The sequence below is a fragment of the Pezoporus occidentalis genome, unplaced genomic scaffold, assembly GCF_034315485.1.
Source record: "Pezoporus occidentalis ecotype Australia unplaced genomic scaffold, CSIRO_AGI_Poc_V1 ctg2, whole genome shotgun sequence".
NCBI lineage: Eukaryota > Metazoa > Chordata > Aves > Psittaciformes > Psittacidae > Pezoporus > Pezoporus occidentalis.
This window is the reverse complement of record NW_026913855.1, coordinates 1393591-1416043: the sequence shown is the minus strand read 5'-3', so window position 1 is coordinate 1416043 and position 22453 is coordinate 1393591. Positions and strand designations below refer to the sequence as shown.

General features: G+C 40.5%; 1 long non-coding RNA gene across 1 annotated transcript in view; it reads left to right on the top strand.

Moving 5' to 3' along the window:
- The first annotated feature begins 5330 nt into the window (after nucleotides 1–5330).
- The window catches only part of LOC134163082 (uncharacterized), a 376527-nt gene continuing 359404 nt past the window's right edge, over nucleotides 5331–22453 (top strand). The window contains exon 1 of the long non-coding RNA XR_009964557.1: nucleotides 5331–5704. This is a non-coding gene — a long non-coding RNA (uncharacterized LOC134163082). The remainder of the gene's footprint in view (nucleotides 5705–22453) is intronic.

Below are 22453 nucleotides of genomic sequence, written 5' to 3'. Positions count from 1 at the left end.
GAGAAGGTTTCTGGGGCAGGAGTTAGCAGGGCTCATTGACAGGGCTTTAAACTAGGTAGGAAGGGGGAAGGGGAGATAACTGGGCCTGTTGGGGACAAGCCCAAGAGAAACATGCTAGGACTTGAAGAATGGCAGACTAGGGAGAACTCTCAATCTATTGTTTCATTTGAGGGAAAGCGTAGTTGTTTAAACCCTGTCCTGTAGGGGAAAAAGGGAACCTGGGCAAGAGTTAATAGAGCTCGCTCACAGACCTCTAGGTTAGATTCGAAGTGCGAGGGGGTCGTAGCTGGGTTTGAACTAGTGGGGCGATGTTCTAGTATGAATGAAGACCAGAAGGCCTCCCGCCTTCCAAGGGTGCCACTAGCGTGCTCAGCTCGCTGCCTGAAATGCCTGTACACCAATGCATGCAGCATGGGGAATAAACAGGAGGAGTTAGAAGTCTGTGTGCGGTCTAAAGGTTATGACCTGGTGGCAATTACAGAGACATGGTGGGACAGCTCCCATGACTGGAATGTGGTTATGGATGGCTATGTCCTTTTTAGGAAAGATAGATCAGCAAAGCGAGGTGGTGGAGTCGCTCTGTATGTGAAAGAGCGACTAGAATGTATTGAGTTCTGTCCAGGGGCAGATGAGGACCAAGTGGAAAGTCTGTGGGTGCAAATTAAGGGACAGGCTGGTACGGGTGGCACAGTTGTGGGGGTCTATTATAGACCTCCTGATCAGGACGAAGGAGTTGATGAGGCTTTCTACAGGCAATTGAAAGCAGCCTCACGACTACATGCCTTGGTCCTTATGGGGGATTTTAACTACCCCGATATTTGCTGGAAGACTTACACAGCCAGTCATTCACAGTCTAGGAGGTTCCTCCAGTGCATTGATGATAACTTCTTAATGCAAATGGTGGACGAACCAACTAGGAGAGGAGCGCTGCTGGATCTGGTACTCACCAAAAAGGAGGGTCTAGTTGAAGCAGTGACTGTCAATGGCAGCCTGGGCTGCAGTGACCATGAGATGGTGGAGTTTAGGATCTTGTGTGGGAGGAATAGAATACCTAGCAAGGCCACATTTCTGGATTTCCGAAGGGCAAACTTTGGCCTCTTCAATCAATTGCTAAGAGAAGTATCATGGCAAAGGGTACTAGGTGGTAAAGGGGCTCAAGATAGTTGGCCAGCATTCAAGGATCACTTCTTCAAAGCTCAGGATCAGAGTGTCCCCATGAGTAGGAAGTCAAGTAGGGGAGCCAGGAGACCAGCATGGTTAAACAAGGAACTGCTGGGCAAACTCGTACAGAAAAAGAGAATCTATGGATTATGGAAGGAGGGGCTGGCCACTTGGGAGGAATATAGGACAGCTGTTAGAGGATGTAGGGAAGCAATTAGGATAGCTAAGGCCTCCTTGGAACTTAATCTGGCAAGTCGGGTCAAGGACAATAGAAAGGGCTTCTTCAAATACATAGCAAATAAAACTAACACAAGAAGCAGTATAGGCCCACTGTTGAATGAGGTGGGTGCCTTGGAGACAGAGGATATAAAGAAGGCAGAGGTGTTGAATGCCTTCTTTGCCTCTGTCTTTACTCCTGCAGACTCTCCCTGGGGGACCCAGATTCCTATAGCCCCGGAAGGAGTCAGGATAAAGGAGGAGTTTGCTTTGGTAGATGAGGATTGGGTTAGGGATCAGTTAAGTAATCTGGTCATCTATAAATCGATGGGTCCGGATGGAATACACCCGCGGGTGCTGAGGGAGCTGGCGGAGGTCATTGCTGAGCCACTCTCCACCATCTTTGGTAAGTCGTGGGAAACAGGTGAGGTGCCTGAGGATTGGAGGATGGCAAATGTCACGCCAGTCTATAAGAAGGGAAAGAAGGAGGACCCAGGTAATTACAGACCAGTCAGCCTTACCTCCATCCCTGGAAAGGTGATGGAACAACTTATTCTTGACACCATCTCTAGACATATCAAGGATGAGGGGGTCATTAAGAACAGCCAACATGGCTTTACCACGGGGAAGTCATGTTTGACCAACCTTATAGCCTTCTATGAGCAAGTAACTAGGTGGATGGATGATGGTAGAGCGGTAGATGTGGTTTTTCTTGATTTCAGTAAGGCATTTGATACTGTCTCCCACAGCATCCTCATAGATAAGCTAAGGAAGTGTGGGCTTGAAGATCAAGTAGTGAGGTGGATCAAGAACTGGTTGGAAGAAAGAAGGCAGAGAGTTGTGGTCAATGGGGCAGAATGTAGCTGGAGGTCTGTGACTAGTGGAGTCTCTCAGGGGTCGGTGCTGGGACCAGTGCTGTTTAATATTTTCATCAACGACCTGGATGAGGGAACTGAATGTACCCTCAGCAAGTTTGCTGATGGTACTAAACTGGGAGGAGTGGCTGACACACCAGAGGGCTGTGTTGCCATTCAGTGAGACCTGGACAGGCTGGAGAGTTGGGCGGAGAGGAACTTGATGAAATTCAACAAGGGCAAGTGTCGAGTCTTGCATCTGGGGAAGAACAACCCCATGTACCAGTACAGGTTGGGGGCTGAGCTGCTGGACAGTAGTGAAGGGGAAAGGGACCTGGGGGTCCTGGTGGATAGGAGGATGACCATGAGCCAGCAATGTGCCCTTGTGGCCAAGAAGGCCAATGGCATCCTAGGGTGCATTAGAAAGGGTGTGGTTAGTAGGTCAAGAGAGGTTCTCCTCCCCCTCTACTCTGCCTTAGTGAGGCCGCATCTGGAATATTGTGTCCAGTTCTGGGCCCCACAGTTCAAGAAGGACAGGGAATTGCTTGAAAGAGTCCAGCGGAAAGCTACAAAGATGATTAAGGGGATGGAACATCTCTCTTATGAGGAGAGGCTGAGGGAGCTGGGACTCTAGCTTGGAGAAGAGGAGACTGAGGGGTGACCTCATCAATGTTTACAAATATGTAAAGGGTGAGTGTCAGGATGATGGAGCTAGGTTTTTTTCAGTGATGTCCAGTGATAGGACAAGGGGCAATGGGTGTAAACTGGAGCATAGGAGGTTCCATGTGAACATCAGGAAAAATTTCTTTACTGTGAGAGTGACAGATCACTGCAACAGGTTGCCCAGGGGGGTTGTGGAGTCTCCTACGTTGGAGATATTCAAGGCCCGCCTGGACAAGTTCCTGTGTGATGTACTCTAGATTACCCTGCTCTTGCAGGAGGGTTGGACTAGATGATCTTTTGAGGTCCCTTCCAACCCTTAGGATTCTGTGATTCTGTGTAATTAATTTTCACACTGACACAGTTCAAGCTGTCACAATGCTGCCATTTGTCTATCAGTAATATTCACTCCCTACGTATTTTGGCTTATCATAAGAGGCACATTCTTTGTTTCTTATTGGCTTGGTGTTTACTTGTAGGGCTCAGTGAAAAGAATAGAGAACATCTACTTTGGTAGAGGAGATGATAATAGGCGTAGAAATCACAAAGGTATTGTGAAAAAAAGAAAATTTTAGCCCTTCCTTTAGAGAAGTGGTAAAATCTATTTTACACTAAGTTTTGACATTTTCTTGCATTCTAAAAGCATTCTTAAAATTCTTAAACAGACTCTCCAAGAATTCCAGATTTTTCTTACACTGTTCTGATATAAAAAATGATTTGTCAAATCTTATTTTTACTTCATTATTTCTGAAAACAAGCTGTTCACCCACAACAGGACACAGCAGACCAAATCAAGGTTTGAAAAAATGAACTGTTTCCCAGGCTGCTTGAAGAGGTAAATACTTCTTAAGTACTACTTCTCTGTCTGCACTCCATCCTGCCCCTGTTTTGCTATATCTCTTTGTCCTGCATATGGCTCTCATGCTTATTTCAGAGGTGTTTTTTCTATACATGTCATGGCACTGTAAACTGGCAATTGTTTCGCTTGTGGGCATGGTGATTGTCCTGGGTTCAGCAGTAGCAGTCATTTTTCCCCTTCTTGGTAGCTGGTGCAGTGCTGTGTTTTGACTTTCAGCTTGGGAACAGAGCTGATAGTGATGTTTAGGTTTGGCCAAGGACTTTGTGAGCCTCATGCTCTGCCAGGGAGGAGGGGAAGCCAGGAGGAAGTAGAGACAGGACACCTGACCCAAACTGACCAAAGAGGTATTCCATACCACAGCACGTCATGCCCAGGATGTAACTGGGAGTTAGCCGGAAGGGCTGAGAGACTGCAGGGTTGGAGGAGGTATCGGTCAGAGCTTGGTCGGGCTTGGGGGGCGAGTTATCGGTCGGCTGGTGGTGAGATGTTGTATTCTCTTCCCTTGTTATTTCCTTTATCATTATTATCATTGGTGGTAGCAGTAGTGATCTGTGTTATACCTTAGTTACTAAACTGTTCTTATCTCAACCTGTGGGAGTTGCATTCTTTTCGATTTTCCTCTCCGTCCCTCCGAGAGCAGGGGGAGGGCAAGAAAAGGGGGGGAAGTGAGCGAACGAATTACCTGACTGGGTTTAAACCACGACAGTTCTTTTTGGCGCCCAACGTGGGGCCCGAAGGGTTGAGATAACGACAGATCTGACTGGATTAATAGTCACTGGTCACAATGCTGATTTATTGGCTCTCAGAGTTGTTTCGCTTGATCTCACAGCTTCAGACCGTTGTAACTTACGTAGAGCCGGTATTTGCTGTGTTAGTGTTTATCAAGTATGGGGCCTGGGCTAAGGTTCTTGTCTCACTGTGCTTTATGGCAATGGCTTGTAATACGGGCGGGCTCCAGCAGCAGGGCGGGACGGAGGTGGCCGTGGACTTGTACCTGGCCGTCCGGCTGCTCTTCACCGTCCTGGCCCTCACCCTACTCTCCATCTTCGTGAGGCTGCGGGGAGCTGAGGGGGAGCGGCCCCGGGAGCCGGCGGCAGCCGAACCGGCTCGGGAAAGCGGCCCCGGCGACCAAGCGGCGGCGGGAGCGGGGCCGGAGGCCGCGAGGGGACGGCTGCCGGTGGAGGAGGTCGGGGCGGTCGAAGAGCAGAAGGAGGCGGCTGCCGAGCAGCGGGAGAAGGCGGCGGAGGAGCCGAGCCCCGCGGAAGAGCCGAGCCTCGCGGCCGAGCCGAGCCCCGCGGAGGAGCCGAGCCCCGCGGCCGAGCCCAGCCCCGCGACGGCCGAGAGCGTTTCCCGGAAGCCGCCCGCCGAGCCCCAGGAGGACGCAGGAGACCACGCAGCATTTCCCAGCAAGGCAGAGGAGGAAGAGCTGGACTCAGGAAAAGAGAAGCTGGCGGTGGGAGAGCCGGCAAGCACAGCAGCTACACCAGCCCCAGTGACAAGTACAGCAGCATCGTGTGAGAGTTCTGAAGGTTTTGAATGGCCTTCGGGTGTCCTTGGGACCTGCCTGCTGATTGTGATGGGGATCAGCATGTTGGCACACACACAGGCTGTGTTCTACCCACGACCATTTTGTCTGATCTCAAAAGTTAAGCAGAGTCAGGTTTGGGTCTTGTCTGGGGTTAGACGAGGATATGGGGGGACCAAGAGGTTTTCCCCAAGGCTGGACAGCCAGGAGTGGCAGGGTGTGTGGGACAGTATGGGCAAGTATCTAGTCCACTGGGCCCCTCCAGTGCTTTGGAAGCATTGGAGATGGAAGGCAGCTGTATGGAGTCCCCAGCAACAAGCTGCAGAAACTGCTGAAGGGGACAGTGAATTATTTTGAGCCTGGTGGGCCCAATGCACTTCAGGCCATCAGAGCAGAGATGCAACACAGAGATGGACTCATGATCGAGGGGTGGATTTAGCAATGGACACTGTTGCCCTAGTTATTCACGAGTGTGAACACTGCACACAGTCTCTCCTGCTCTGGAAGACTGTTACAAGAGATGGAGCCTGACATCATGGACCAGATGGACTCAGCAGCTTTATAGGGACTGGTCCATGCACTAAGATAAGAGTGCACTGAGATAAGAGTGATGGTATATTGAAAATGTGGGATCTGGGCATGACGTGAATGGTATGGAATAAGGGGTGGATAATGTCCTGGGTTCAGCAGTAGCAGTCATTTTTCCCCTTCTTGGTAGCTGGTGCAGTGCTGTGTTTTGACTTTCAGCTTGGGAACAGAGCTGATAGTGATGTTTAGGTTTGGCCAAGGACTTTGTGAGCCTCATGCTCTGCCAGGGAGGAGGGGAAGCCAGGAGGAAGTAGAGACAGGACACCTGACCCAAACTGACCAAAGAGGTATTCCATACCACAGCACGTCATGCCCAGGATGTAACTGGGAGTGAGCCGGAAGGGCTGAGAGACTGCAGGGTTGGAGGAGGTATCGGTCAGAGCTTGGTCGGGCTTGGGGGGCGAGTTATCGGTCGGCTGGTGGTGAGATGTTGTATTCTCTTCCCTTGTTATTTCCTTTATCATTATTATCATTGGTGGTAGCAGTAGTGATTTGTGTTATACCTTAGTTACTAAACTGTTCTTATCTCAACCTGTGGGAGTTGCATTCTTTTCGATTTTCCTCTCCGTCCATCCGAGAGCAGGGGGAGGGCAAGAAAAGGGGGGGAAGTGAGCGAACGAATTACCTGACTGGGTTTAAACCACGACAGTGATGTTGTGTTTAAACACCCAGGAAGTCATGGCACCTTTGTTACTAGCAGCTGCACTTGCACATGAAGGTATTTGTAATGGCAGATATCCACTTAACTTCAATCCTATCATAGAATCATAGAATCAACTAGGTTGGAAAAGACAGTAAAGATCATCAAGTCCAGCCATTACCCCAGGACTACCAACATGAGCTCTTGGCCCTTGGTTGAGTTTATACATAACTCTGATGCAATATAAGTAAGATCTGGATTAAAAAATAATAAGTCATTCAAACCTAAACTCTGCATGCTGTGCCCAGTTGTTTACTGTATCTACCATATATGTGGGAATCTATTTGAAGTCTCTTAACAGGCAGCAAGTTTCATATTTTGGCAATGAGACTGGACACGGAGATTACATAGTCAGACTTCAGTTATCTAAATTGGTTTTATTCTCCAGGGGATTTGGCTTGGGTTTGTTCTGCCACTGGCTGCTTCACTGAAAAACCAAAATAAGAAACTAGTTTTTTTTTCTGTTTAAGTAGAAGTGCCAGCAGGTACTTCTTTTGTCAGCAGGCATGTAGCCTGTTCCCCCTGTTCTTCCTTATCAATATGAATAGTTTCTGTTCTACTTTTAATCATCTTCCCTCTCTGCAACATCTTGGAAAAAAAGAAATGTTCTGAGAATTTTATTTGCAAAATATTCTTCCCTATTTTTAAACTCACATTTATGTTTTTATTCTTACTCCTTTGTAATCTAAACATATCTTTAAACAAAAAAAACAAAGATTACAGCTTTCTATTTTATTTTTTTAAATTAAAGTTTACACAAGACATTTGTGAAACAATAATTTATTTAACAGGAAAGCCAGAAAAAAAAAATATTCTATATTCTATTCTATATTCTGTTCTTTCACAAGTCTCTAACTTGCACCCATAGAATGATTGACTGTTATCCTGTTACCACTGGTGAACTTGATCATCCCCACGTGTCTTTAAAACCCAAGAGAAAAAGCAGACCTATTAATTTATTGCTTTCTTCAGTTCTTGATTATGTTAATTGGAATTACATCTATAAAAAAAACCCAAACAGATGATGAATAAACTAGCCCAGGCGTATTTTTTTCTTCTGTGATTAAAACTGAAAAAGGAATATATGTTGTCAATGAAACTTTGCAATGTGTTTTAGTCCATTCATTCCTGGAAGGAGTAAAAAGTCCTTTATAAACAGTGAACAATGGAGGTGTTCTGAACATATGAACATTGGCAAATTACATAGTTTTCCATTTCTATAAAATACACTAAAATTCTGTACTTGGTCTAACAACAATACCTTCAAAATCAACATGCTGTGAAATTTGGGTTTCAAGCTTCAGGCCCTTTCTGCTGAAGGGGGGGTATTACCATTAATCATGATAGGGCCACAGATATGTTATTGTTAGAAACTGATTGTAAGTTCCACAGCAATTTGAATGTGACACTGTATTTAAAGCTTTTCTTTAAATTTGAATTCTCTTTTATTACTTTATATATATATATAGTATGATGCCCTATGTGTGGCCTGAAGACTAGATACTTCTTTATAAAGGAATGAATTTAGATGTCGGTTATCCCCGACATCTCTTGCCTCATGATCCTCCAGATTGGGTTGCAAGCTGAACAAACTATTCTGCTAGATCACAGCCTATGGCCTGAAGTTTTGTGATTCCCACTCAGTATGTGACAGAAAATATAGCTATCTCATCAGTGAGTGCTGCCACTGCACTATGGTGGGACCACATATTGCCTTTTTACTTGCTTTTATTTCTCTTCTTTTTCACCTTTCTAACTTAGCCTCCTTGGACACACATAGAAGATCACCCATTTTTACTAGATAGTGAAGTTGAAGGAGCCTATAATTACAAAAGTTTATAGCAGTGAGTAGATTAAGCTGGTCTGTGTTTTGAAAGAGAATTATGATGTTGTGCGCCCATAGGATCTGCATGATTAGCTGTCTTAGATTATCCTAATCATAATGGTGACTTTTAGAGTAAGTAGTGATTATGGTGGGTAAGGATTGACTAGAAAATTAATTATCCTTAAATTTCTAATTCTTACATAACTTGCTACTTCCATCTGTAGATAGCACTGCTTGTTGGAGAAAGAATTGAAGAAATAATCTCAGAATTAACATTTTAGAATCTGGAAGACTATTCATGGTGAACAGTCTTAATGAGAAACTTTTCTGGGCTAACCACTGATTTTGAAATGTTATTGACTGTGAAGTGCCCTGTTCCTGAGATTTAGAAAGAAGTATTCACTTTTTTCTGGCTTTAGGTAACAGTTAGGAAAGAGTTAAGTTTCTTTCTCAAAGCACACTCCTGGTGTTTGAAAAATTAAATAACTATTTTTTTTTTCTGATGGAAATATTTTTAGCTTTGAGGTGTAGTACATATCCTGCAATAGATTTATTTAGCTTTTTGAAGGTGGCAAGACACAGTTGCACACCAGAAAGGTGTTAAAATATAATAGTATAGAAAAATGAAAAAAGAAAAAAGCTTCTTTGAATAGTGTCAAACTCTTTTAAAACCACCTTGTGCTTCATCAAAGTCTTTGTTTCGCCTTGACACTTTTTGAGGTATCATTTCTTGCTGTTAATTGCCAGTGAAAAGCATGCTGGCAGTGTGAAGCTTCAGAAATTGCAGAGCATCTCTCCTTTTGTGTTAGTTGCTGCTTGCATATACTATCATATATACCCCATATAGCTTTTTTTTTTTTTCTGCTGTGTACTACAGGGAAATTTCAATACAGCATTAAAAATTGGCTTGTTTTTCAGTTTGTATTTTTGATTGAAACTACAAAGTTCTCTCTTGCTTTGCTTATGGAGATGCATAGGAGGAATCCCTAATGTGTAATCAGTATGAGACTAAAACTCTTACAAACACAGAACACTTGGGCATCTGTAGTAATGATAATAGTCATTAAAGTTTATATTTGTGTCTAAAGGGTATTTATATATTCTGCTTGAAGTAGTTAACTAAATCTCTGTACAATTTGGTTTGGCTTTGTACAAAAGTATAAGTGAAATATAGCTACCCCAAGGTTACTGAGAAATTACTCTTGAATGAGATAATTTTATTTTCTCCCTTGGTCTTTCTATGCTTTAATAAATGGGGACACAAAATGGAGTTAAAACATTAACAGAAAGCTTAAGAAATTACTGCAGTAACAGGCTAATATCAATTTGAAGTAAAATAATGGCCCTCAGCCACTAGGCATATTCTAAATATTATCTTCTGTTTTAAGACAGATTCCAACACAGTTTTCAAGTTCCAGTTACTTTTTCAGCTTTTCTTAAAAACAAACAAAAAAAAAGAGGGAAAGAAGTTGTTTCATCTTCAACAACACTGCAATATTGTCGGAAGTTTTTGTGGTCTACATACATTTGTGGCCACATCTGAATAGTCTCCAACAAATCAGTTTCCTTAGCTTCCAGTTTCCTTTCTAAACTAAGTGATAGTATTTTAGAGGCTGATTGGCATTCATATAATTAGATCCTGGAAACTACTTTTCTAGAAATGGTGAACAACACTCTGCTATGTAGTAATTATAATTGTTATCACTACAGAAAAGCTGATACAACACACTGCCAAACTGGATGATAGCTATTTTTTCATCCACTTGGCAACTATTTTTCCTTTGTGGAAATGTTATGCAAAATGCTGGGCATTTTGTGAAAAGTGAAGAGTAAACCCTACTAGGTTTCACCTAATTCAGATTAATTTTTGGATGGGGAGGGTTAGCTAGAACATGCGTAAGTTCTAATCAGGTTTGTTCTAAGATTAAAACGTTCATGAAACAGATTGACTAGCAATTAACTGCATTAATTGTCAGCTGAATTCCTAAAAGTGGAAAAATACAGGATGCATTAACCTAGAATTTAATTAAAAGACATTTTTTTTAGAACCTGCTTATCCTGGTTGTCTAAGCTGAGTGAGCTGAAATATCATTTAAAACACACTGTAAAATTCTGTGTTTAAATGTATCTTTACTTCCTGGATAAGACAGAAGCAGTAGTCAAAATATATAGCAGAATCTTCGTTGTGTTAAAACACAAGGTTAGGAAAGAAGATGAAAAAATATTTTCCTGCTGTAGGATATCATCTCTATCAGTCACAGTGCCAGTTTTCAGGAGATGGATTTAAGGGAAACTGTTTTGGGACACTTCCTCTCCCCTTCTTTCTTTTCTCTTATATCATACTCTCACCCCAGTCCTGTAGTGAAAATTCAACATATTCTATTCCACTAGACAACAAACTTCCCCATGTAGAGTATGCATACTCAGTAGTGAATAAGTTTTCAAACTAATCTGCCACATTAATAGATGCCTTTTTAAAATAATTAAACAAATATAAATAACTGATATGCATGAATATATAATAGGCACAAAGTTGTGTTTAATTTAAACTTAAAGATAGCTAAATAGCCCGCAGTCAGTGTTTTTAGGATGATATAACTATGGAGGAAAAAATAACATTAATAATTCAACAGTTACTTCCGGTATAATCTCATTCATTTGTTTTCTATTTTTGTGAAATTGGCAAAAGCATATAAAAATCTCTACTAAATCTTCAGTGAAAACTTTCAGAACTTAAATCCCCCAAGATAGTTGTCCTGGGTTCAGCAGTAGCAGTCATGTTTCTCCTTTGTGGTAGCTGGTGCAGTGCTGTGTTTTGACTTCCAACCTGGGAACAGTGTTGGTGAAGCCGATGTTTTCGGTTGCTGCTAAGTGATATTTACCCTGACCAAAGACTTTGTGAGGTTTATGCTCTGCCATGGAGGAGGGCAAGCCGTGAGGAATCAGAGACGGGGCGCCTGACCCAGGCTAGCCAAAGAGGTATTTCATACCACAGCACATCATGACCAGGGTGGGAGGTAACTGGGAGTTACCTGGAAGGACACGGGCTTCTGTGTGGGACTTGTTTCTTGGTATTGTATTGTCTTCCCTCGTTATTTTCTCTTATCATTGTTGTCATTGGTAGTAGTGGTGGTGATTTGTGTTGTACATTGGTTGCTGGATTGTTCTTGTCTCAACCCATGGGAGTTGCACCCTTTCGATCCTACTCCCCATTCCTCCGGGAGCGGGGAAGGGGAGAGCCCCGGGAGGGGGGCCATCGATTGCTGTCAGCCCCGCACCACTCACTGGGAGTGAGTGAACAAGCTGGCTGGCTAGGGTTTAAACCACGACAATAGTCTTGCAGAAAGAGAAATTTTATTCTTTTAATAAAAATTTTTTTTTTTAGCTGATTAGTTAAAAAAAAAATAATTTACCTCCCCCAAAAAGATTTATCAAAATCTTGTAGTACCAGCTGAAAAATAAATTTGCAACACTTTGTAGGGCTGTTTTGAGTCACCTGAAATAATTTCTTTATATCCAAGTGGAACATGACTTATCAGTTTCTGGGATTTCAATTTTTTTTTTTTAATTTAAGGATTTCAATCAGTGCAGTGCCTAAGCAAGATCATAGTATTCAATGCTCCTCCTATTGTTCAGTGTGAAATCTGTCATAGACTTTACCAATATCACAGAATCACAGATTTGTTAGGGTTGGAAGGGACCTCTGGAGATCACCTAGTCCAAACCCCCTTGCCAAGTTAGAGCCACCTAGAGAAGGTTACACAGGAACTCATCCAGGCAGATTTTGAATGTCTTCAGAGAGGGAGACTCCACAGCACTCCTGGGTAGTCTGTTCCAGGGTTCTGCCACCCTCAACATAATTCTTCCTCGTCTGAGGCGAAACTTCTTGTGGCTTATTCTATGGTCATTGCTCCTTATCCTGTCACTTTGCACTACTGTAGAGTCTGGCACCTCCTGCTGGCACCCCCCTTTGAGATAGTTGTGCGCATTAGTGAGATCCCCTATCAATCTTTTCTTCTCTAGATTAAACAGGCCCAGCTCCCACAGTCTTTTCATAACAGAGAGGTGCTCCATACCCCTTATCATCTTTGTGGCCCTTCGCTGTACTCTTTCTAGTACCTTGTCGTTGTTGTAGTGAGGCTCCCAGAACTGAACACAGTACTCCAGATTTTGCCTCTAATAGCTAGGCTGACTAGAAGGGGAGCATCATCTCTCTTGATCTGCTGGCCACAGTCCTCCTGATGCACTCCAGGGTATGACTGGCTGCAAGGGCACACTGCTGGCTCATAGTCAACTTGTCCACCAATACTCCCAGGTCCTTCTCAGCAGAGCTGCCATCTAGTAGGTCAGCCCCCAACCTGTACTGGTACTTTGGTTATTCCTCCGCAGGTGCAGTACCCTACACTTGCCCTTGTTGAACCTCATTAGGTTCAACATTAGGTATATATATATACATCAATATTTCATATTAATATAATTTATCATGAGAGTAATATTACATTACACTGCCAGAAATATTGGGCTCTGATCCTGAAAGGTCTTATGTGGTGTAGGTTCCTGATGCCTGGAAAGAATCCATTAATCATATTAGTGCTGAAACTAATGATTATTAATATAAAATTCCTTTCTTAGAGACAGAGACTTTATAAACAGAGAGTTTATAAATGGAGTCCCCATGACTTCAGTAAACAGAGAGTATGTGGAAGTACTGGTAATTAACAGGTGAAAATCCCATGTTGAATAGTTGAAATAGTTGAAATTCCTTGTTTAAAATTTAATATTTAAACATCTTGATAAACATAAAGGCATTTAAGAAGCAAACTAAGATATTATGAAGCATGCATCTGCTGTATTTAAAAACAGAAATGCCCTGTTTATGGAGAAGTCGTGGAGGGACCATTTTTAACATGGTGTATTCTCCATGAAGGATGTGAAAGATGACTTTCAGCTGTTTACAGTGACAACACTAATCCAGCCAGTTCTTCCTTTTTTTTCTTTTTTTTTTTTTTGTTTATATGCATTTTCTGTAAACTCTTTTTATCAGATAAAGCAATTGCAAAATATACTTCTCCCAGTAGTTGTTGTACTGACAAGCACTTTAATTTAGAGTGAGGCTCACCCAGGACCCTAAGGGTTAAGAAACTAATTGATTTTGCACACCTATCCTTTAGTTTTATAACTAAGCTCTGTTCATAACAAACACAAATTGCTCTCCGCACTACATATCTGGTGAAGATTAATGCCCTACAGAATTGAGTACTAAAGTTCGGTCATTGCACAAGGTCAATGTCATCAGACCAGTCTTTACATCCTACCCTTTCTGTGTGAAACATAACTTCCTGTGAGCCCTAAACATGCCACAGAAAACACTGGTCCCTTCCATATGTCCAGCAATTTTAGTGCCATACTCCAGCTGTTTTCCTGTTCTTTGTCTTTCTTTGCATGTTAGTCAAGTGAGTGCTTCTTCTTGCCGTTCTTGATGTAAAGCTACTTTCCAATTGCCTGGCTTGGTAAATATATCCTGGTTGCCTACATACTGGCAGCTAAATAAATGAGGATTACAGATGAACTCAGAGTTTAGCTGCTTCTGCATAGGAGCATTGCAAAGATGTTTCTCTTTTACTCTAGTGTCTATTTTAATTCACCTTATAAAGGGTTAATATTCTGAAGAATTTTGTGCCTTGTTTTCTGCTCCTGGGTTCAAAATATAGTAGGAATAATCTGGCAGACAAACGCACATTCTGCATGATTATGCAAGTTACTTTTCCTTAGGAAAACAAACTAGACTATAAATCTGGTGATTAGAATTTTTATGTTCCCTGAACTTCAGATCTTCCATTTTGAAATTTGTCAAACTGACCTGTTACTTACTCAAAACCAAATTCACTATCCTTTTTGTAACTTCTTTTTATTTCTTTCAGTCACAGTTAACAACTATAACATTTTCAATTTCAAAGCCAAAGCAACTCTCTTTTCTCTCTGAAGATAAAGACCAATTTAGGCAGAGTTACTGACTCAAAATCTTTAATCCTTTTAAATTTCATTCATTTTATTTCAGTAACATACTACTGATTTCCTTTGACCTCTTTGCACATGAAATCTGCTCTTCTATGGAAGGCAAACATGTAATTTACATTCTATTTTTAATATGATACTTAAGCCTGTGTGACTTTCTGTACTAGCAAGGTATTTTTTCTTTATTAAAAGGAACTGCTATAGTATCATCTATCAGAATCTAGAAAAATGTTGGTATATATTGTTTGTGCATCATTGGTACATATTAATATTGCTGAGATACTGAAAATTTGTTTCTGAAATAGGTATCAATACACCTTTAGACCTTTAGAAACCTTTTAAACATACTCCCCACTCCCCCTTTTTAAATCGCTAGATGTAGCAGATTTACAGTATCACCCAAAGGTTTCAGATTATGTTATTTTGAATGAAGAGAGATACATGAGGGCACGTGAAAACTTAGGAGGTGCCTCCTCCTCTTTTTTTCAAAGCCAATTTTTTCTGCTGTTTTGAACTAGGTGAGAATGGTGGTAGGGAAAGAGACTGCTCCTCACAAGGTTATCTCATGAGCCCATAGAGTCATAGAGGTCAAAACAGCATCTTGATCTGCACGCAGCTAGCTATGGAATAACAGCAAGTAAAGGAACATCCGATTTAGTGTATTCGCAGCTCTAATAACCAACGGAGATGCTACATTCTACTTTCCCATAGGGTTGGGTTTGGATTTTTTTTTTCAATTTTAACATGCTGCTCCATATAGAATAATCTGTGCAGAAGGTTAGCAAGGAAATTGGTGATCTCTGTAGACTCTAATTCTGCAGGGTGTTAAGATTTTATGAATATATGCCTGACTTCCTTGTTACTTGTTTATTTAGACAAGATCAGTATTGGTATATATGTACAATATGAGTCCATCTGGTATATAATGACCTATATCTACATTATTAAATTCACTTTTCCTTTGAACAAGATGGCTCCAAACATACTGACTGTTGCTAATGATTTCATTCTTTTGAGGGGCTTTCATTTCTAAGAGTGACATATCTTAAAAAGTGCAATACTAGTCATTATCTTCACATGGTGCCCCCCCTTTCTTTTATAAATTATCATTGCAGTCACTTAAGAACTAATATGGCTGAATGAAATATCCTTCATCACAAAGATTAATATTAGAAGAGGTTGGCAGAGGTGATATCAGCTCATCCAAAGATCTTTAAAAGCTGATGACATTTTAATTTCATAAATATTGCCACTTTCATTTTACACAATTTTATCATCATGAGACCCCATAGTTATGTCAGTGTGTCGTGGTTTAAACCCAGACAGACAGCTCGTTCTCTCACTCCCCCTGCCTTTTCCTCCCTTTTTCTTTCCTCCGCCCCCCACTCCCCACTCCCGGAGAGATGGGGAGGAGAATCAAAAGAATGGAACTCCCACGGGTTGAGACAAGAACAGTCTAGCAACCAATGTACAACACAAATCACCACCGCTACTACCAACAACAACGATAAGAGAAAATAACAAGGGAAGAGAATACAATACCACCGGCCAAGAAATGAGTCCCACCCAGAAGATCGTGTCCTTCCGGGTAACTCCCAGTTACCCCCCACCCCAGGCATGACGTGCTGTGGTATGGAATACCTCCTTGGCTAGCCTGGGTCAGGCGCCCCGTCTCTGCTTCCTCAAGGCTTCCCCTCCTCCCTGGCAAGAGCATGAGCCTCACAGGGTCCTTGGTCAGGGTAAACATCACTTAGCAACAACTGAAAACATCAGTGTTATCAGTGCTGTTCCTAGGCTGAAAGGCAAAACACAGCGCTGCATCAGCTACCAAGAAGGAGAAAAAATTGACTGCTACTGCTAAACCCAGGACACAGTTATTTCTTCTTCCAACAAGTTTTCCAGTGCTGGGATCTTTTAGTCATCACGTATTTCATGTTTGTTCTGTTTTATTTCACTGTTCTGTTTTATTCCACTCCTATCTTTATGGATAGGAGAAAACGCTTTGTTTCTGTTTTACTAGTTATTCACATCATAGAATCACAGAATAATTTTTTTGGAAGGGCCTTTTAAATGCCATCTAGTCAAAGCCCTCTGCAATGAGCTAGGTCATTTACAACTAGGTCTGGTTGCTCAGAGCCCTCTCCAACCTGACCTTGGATATTTCCAGGGGTGAGACATCTACCACCTCTCTTGCAACCTGTTACAGTGTTTCACCACCCATCTGGTAAAAATATTTATTCCTTATATCTAGACTGAATCTGGTCTCTTTTAAGGTAAACCTTTTACCTCCTGTCCTATCACAACAAGCTCTACTAAGTCTGTCCCCAGCTGTCTCTGGTCTGTGCTAATTCCCCAATCGCACTCAAGAATTCCTTACAAGGGTTAATCAGAAAAGATCACGATCATGTCATAGACCATTTTGATAACTTAAAAACAAAGAAACAATTGATTTCCTTTACTTGGGAACAGTACCTGGGGTTGTTTAATTTCTTAGTATAGATATGGCCTATATCAACGTCCAGTCAGACTTTTCAACTGCTGACCTCACCAACCAATTGTAAATAAACCTGCAAAAAAAGGTTTATTCCAGAAGATTTTCCACTTCTACTTGCTCTCACATAGCTTTCCGACTTCATTTTTTTTGTTGTTTTTTTTTTATCTGAAGACAGCTTTGGTGAGCTAACTTTCATAAAGCACACAGTAAAAATGAAACTAGCTATGAGAAAAAAAAAAAAGACTTTTCATAAACTTTTTGATCCTTTTATCACTTTCAGATTGTTTTAATACTATGAGGGGTTAAAACATTCTTTTCAGCTGGGGATGTTAGTTCATAGATCAGTATATATTTACATATTTTAAATGACATTGTTGCTCTGATCCACCATTTTCAGTAGGGTTTCCACTAGACAATCTCATGAATGGGGTTTGGAGCAATGGTTTGCAAACCATCTGTAATTTCAAACTAGTTTAATGCAGTATTTATCTTAGTTTCTTGAAGAAATTAGAATTATGCAACCTTATTGTTCCTCCATCTGTATATTTGTAAATGTCTCATAACTTTAGAACTTGTGGGTCATTTCAGTTACGTTTGGCTGAGAGTAGAGCTTTCAAGGCTATTTTATTACTATAAATCCAGAAAAAAAAATGGTAACCGAGTAAAGAGATGTTAAAGAAAAGCAGTTATAACTGTCCTGTATTCCTTCCAGAATGAAACAAACAGCTAATTAATCAATATACTTGTTTCAATTTACTAAACCTCACTTTTCTTTTTCCATTAAATCTAAGGAGGAACCTTGTGCAAGGGAGAAAAGAGAGGGCTTTAAGAATGTGACAGGGAATGGGGCTACTGGAGAACAAATGATTAGGAAATATACAGTACTACCTCATAAAAATTTGAATTTCATGAGCTCTGCTTTTCATGCAACAACCTGTCTTTACTAACCACATCATAATAATAGCAACAATGGATAAGGAAACAGCAATGCTAAGAGAGAGGTGCTAATACAAAGTTCATTGTTTAAGTGCCTTTGAATATAAAGGTGAGAAAGATTTCAAGTACCTGACAGCGGTTGCTGACAGGCAGTGTAGCTGCCAAAGACAGCAGAGAGGGATTTGTCTGAGGCAGATTTTTAAATGACAGAGGGGAGGTCCATCACTGAAACATAGTATTTAGAGAGTGGCATCTATGAGAAATAGTTGGTTTTCCTGATTTCCACTGACATCCAAACTCAGCAAAAAACCTGGGAGCTACTGTCTCGCCCAGAGACAAAGTACAGCAATTAAGATACTTAGACTCCTTTTCCTCTGAGAGGCAGAATCTTCAGGTTGCAACTGCATTCAATCTCCAATCTGAGAATGAAGAAACACAGCCTGACACAGCAAACTTGAAAGACTGCTGACCCTGTGTTGTAGCTTTTACTCTGAGTGCTACACAAACTAAAAGTTGCTTTTTCTGTTTGAGAGCTTCTAATGCTTCAGGAATAAGCATTCCTTTCTTAATTTTCTTTAAAACAATAGGAAGTCTGGAGGGAAAAATATAAGCATGTAAAATGTGCATTTCCCCAGACCACTAAGTTAATGAAAACTGTTGGAATTGAATCGAAACCAGAATTAGACCTTGATTCACCCTGAAACCTATTCTACCATTTGGTTCCATTCTTTTTGTATTGCTGTATGCAAGGAACTGTCTGGCACCTTAGTTTTGAAGGCTTGCACTAAGGCAGGTAAATAATCATAGAATCATAGAATAGCTAGGGCTCGAAAGGACCTTAAGATTATCTAGTTCCAACCCCCTGCTATGGGCAGGGACACCTCACACTAAACTGTCACCCAAGGCTCTGTCCAACCTGGCCTTGAACACCGCCAGGGATGGAACATTCACAACCTCCCTGGGCAACCCACTCCTCACCACCCTTACCATAAAGAATTTCTTCCTTATGTCCAATCTAAACTTCCCCTGTTTAAGTTTGAACCCGTTACCCCTTGTCCTGTCACTACAGTCCCTAATGAAGAGTCCCTCCCCAGCACCCTTATAGGCCCCCTTCAGATACTGGAAGGCTGCTATGAGGTCTCCACGTAGCCTTCTCTTCTCCAGGCTGAACAGCCCCAGCATTCTCAGCCTATCTTCATACGGGAGGTGCTCCAGTCCCCTGATCATCCTCGTGGTATATACTAACACTGCATATATGAGAACTAAAGCAGATAGAAAAATGGGTAGTAAGTGAGAGTTAGCTACTGCCTAAGTAGCTAGTGAAGAGGGGAAGCTGTGAAAGACTATGCCTCCTCTCAAAGATCAGGCTTTACGGAAGGATATATGTTGTTTCTTCTCCCCTTCCTCTAATACCTAGCAATAGAAATTATTAGCAGAGATTTTTACAGTAGTGGGCATGTGCCAAAGTAATCACCGTTCTTATTTTTATAAGTGTAGATAAAATAAAATGTACTGTGTTTATTTAGAAGGTGCCCTCTGCCAAATAAGTGTGTAAGTAATATATAAACATGCATTGGCATATATTTAGTAAGTGTAGGCAGAATTTCCTTCTGATTTGCATTGCAAATGTCCTATCTACACAGGGAAACTATGTTGGATATTCTGTAGTCATTTTGAGTACAGAGCAGCCTGACAGAATTTGCATTGAAGTTCCACAGTTTATATGATGAGAGTATTTTTTTTTACATATCTATAGTGATAGTTGTTTGCTTGTATAGGAATCCTGGGTCTTTCATGTATCTTTCTTGTTCTATTTATTTATTTATTTATTCACTTATTCATTCATTTCTTAATTGCAACATTTATAGGATATGGTGTTTTGTGAGTTTAAACCTTCAGAATTTGATCATCAAAATAAACCTCATTGATTCTGTTTTATTATAAAAAAAAAGTATATTTTTGCAACGTACTTCAATTATGATTTACTCTATATTTGAAAAAGTTTTCAGGATCATGACCTTATATTGTGTCTTTTATCCCACTAATGCTTTTCAAAACTAAGTTGGAAGTTACAGAAATTCTATTTTTGTGTGTGTTGTCCCTATGTAGGGTGTTATAATTTCATGTAGAATTACATTATTGAAGATTAATATTCTTTATCTACACAGCAGCATTTCAAATATCTAAAGGAATGATTACATTACACATTACTCATTAGCATATTCATAAACAAACAAGGATATCTTAATGTCAATTGATTTTAGGGAAAGCTAATGGATTAGTTAAAAAAAAAGTATTTCCATGCAATATTGGTGGCACTCTTTTGTATAGCTGAAGTTAATGATGCCTTTGTACCAATTATAACAGATCTTATTGCAGGCAGAAGATCTGGCACTTTTAATATATTTTAACATCTTCAAGAATCCCCAGGCAAATTATACTTTTTCCTTTAAGTCAAACTGCAATGCAGTCCAGTGCAATGAAAAATTAAGGTCTCAATTTTCAGAGAACTTTAGGATATTGGTTTGAATCCTTATTATTTTAGAGTCACTTTGGAAATTCTACAAAGTTACAACTTTTAGTACAGAATGAATACAGGAGTATGCATATTCCTCATCTTGTAAGAAAGAACTTTATTTTTATCTGTTCTTTTAGGGTTTTTTAATTCTTAAAAGAAAATATATTCTGTGAATCTACTCTGTGAGGCTACTCTTTTGACATGGACCCATGCTTATCATTTACAAGTGTGTCAATAGATATATGGCAATTATATCAACCATTGTCTGCCTGGAAATCAAAACCAGATTTTTTTTCTACTGAAAGTTTTTGCATGATGTTACTTTATCTTTTGGTGTTTTTTTAAATGTAAATTTCTTGACTGTTACTCTGCTATTTCCTTTCATTTTGATTTCATATTACAACACAAACCTGTCAATTTCTGTTGCACATACCATATAGGTTGTTTGCTACAAGAAGTTGCAAAACAAATTTATTTGTGTAGAAACAAGTATTAAAGATTGACATAGCTACTCTTCACATGATGTTGTAAAAACGTCTTTTATGTGCTGTCCTTAATATACAGTATCACAGGCATTTTTGATGAGAAAAGAAAAAAAGGGAAAATATTAATCGAGTATATAGTGAAGATAAAACTGTTGTCTCCATTACAAGGGAAGGTTGTTCCAAAGTGAAGATTGTTCTCCATTACAAGGGAAGATTATTCATCTTTTACAAAAAGATAAAGTTATGAAATTGCAAGCAATAATCGATAAAGTCTAGTGTTTCATATCTTAAAATGAAAATAAGTTTTCCTACATGTCTAGGACAGCATGCCATGTAGAAGACAGATAAAATTAAAAAGATATAAATAATACATGGTTATATTTCCATATGTTACTGTCTTTAGTTTTGGGGGATCTGCCTTAAAATCTTTTCTTGTATCCATTAAATTTAGTCTAAAAATAATATATATAAGAGAAAATATTATCTTGCTCTCTTGAACTGGTTAAAATTGTGTAAAGAATGTTGGCATAAAAGAGAAAGAAGTTAAGACTGGAAAATCTAGAATTGTTCTGTTTTTACGAGTAAGTTTAAACTTTTTAGCTACTGTTTCTGTTTCCTCTCCAAATTTGCCACTTCCATCACTCACTTTCTGTTTGTTCTTTGAATAAAGCTTAAGACTTAGATAAGAAGAATGGAAAGTAACTTTTTTCATAAAAAGGATTTTCTCATGATTCTTCCATAAACTGCTCTTTAAGTTATAGAGCACAACTAAATGGGAGAAGCACATATAAATTATAAAGAACTACTAAACAAAAATGAAATTCAAACTTTGTACTCCACTTGATCTATGATAATTGGAGTTTTCTTTATGAACTTTAACAAAGTTACTCATCCCTTAATGAATTCTTAACTTTTCACATTAAAAAACAAATGCACAAAAAATAGAAGTTAATATGTCAATATTATTAATGTAGTGACAACAATTACTTTCAAGACAAAATATAGGAAAACATGAGAATTTTGGGTTCTTCATTTATTGAAGACTTGATGATTATCATGAAGTGTGGCTAGCAGCTTGATCAAAGTGATTCTCCCCATCCACTACACTCTCATGAGACTCCACCTGGAGTAAACCTCTTCATATCTGGGTCCCACAGCCCAAGAAAGGCACAGGCCTGCTTGGATGGGTTTAGAGGAGGGTCACAAACATGACTGGGGAGCAGGAGCACCTCTTCTATGAGGATATGCTGAGACAGTTGAAGTTATTCAGACCAGAGAAAAGAATGCTCTGGGGAGACCTTATAGAAGCTTTCTAGTACCTAAAGGAAACCTACAGGAAAGATGGTGGGTGGGAGGGTGGTGGAGAGAAGTCCTTATCAGGCAGTGTAGCAATAGGACAAGTAGTGGCTTTAAACTGGAAGAAGGCAGATTTAGATTCATCGTAAAGAAATTCTTTACTGTGAGGGTGATGAGACACTGGAACAGGTTGCCCAGAGATGTTGTTGATGCCGCTTCCTTGGAAGTGTTCCATGCCAGGTTGACTGAGGCTTTGAGCAGCCTGGTCTAGTGAAGGTGACCCTGCCTGTGGCACGGGTGCTGGAAGTAGATGATGTTTAA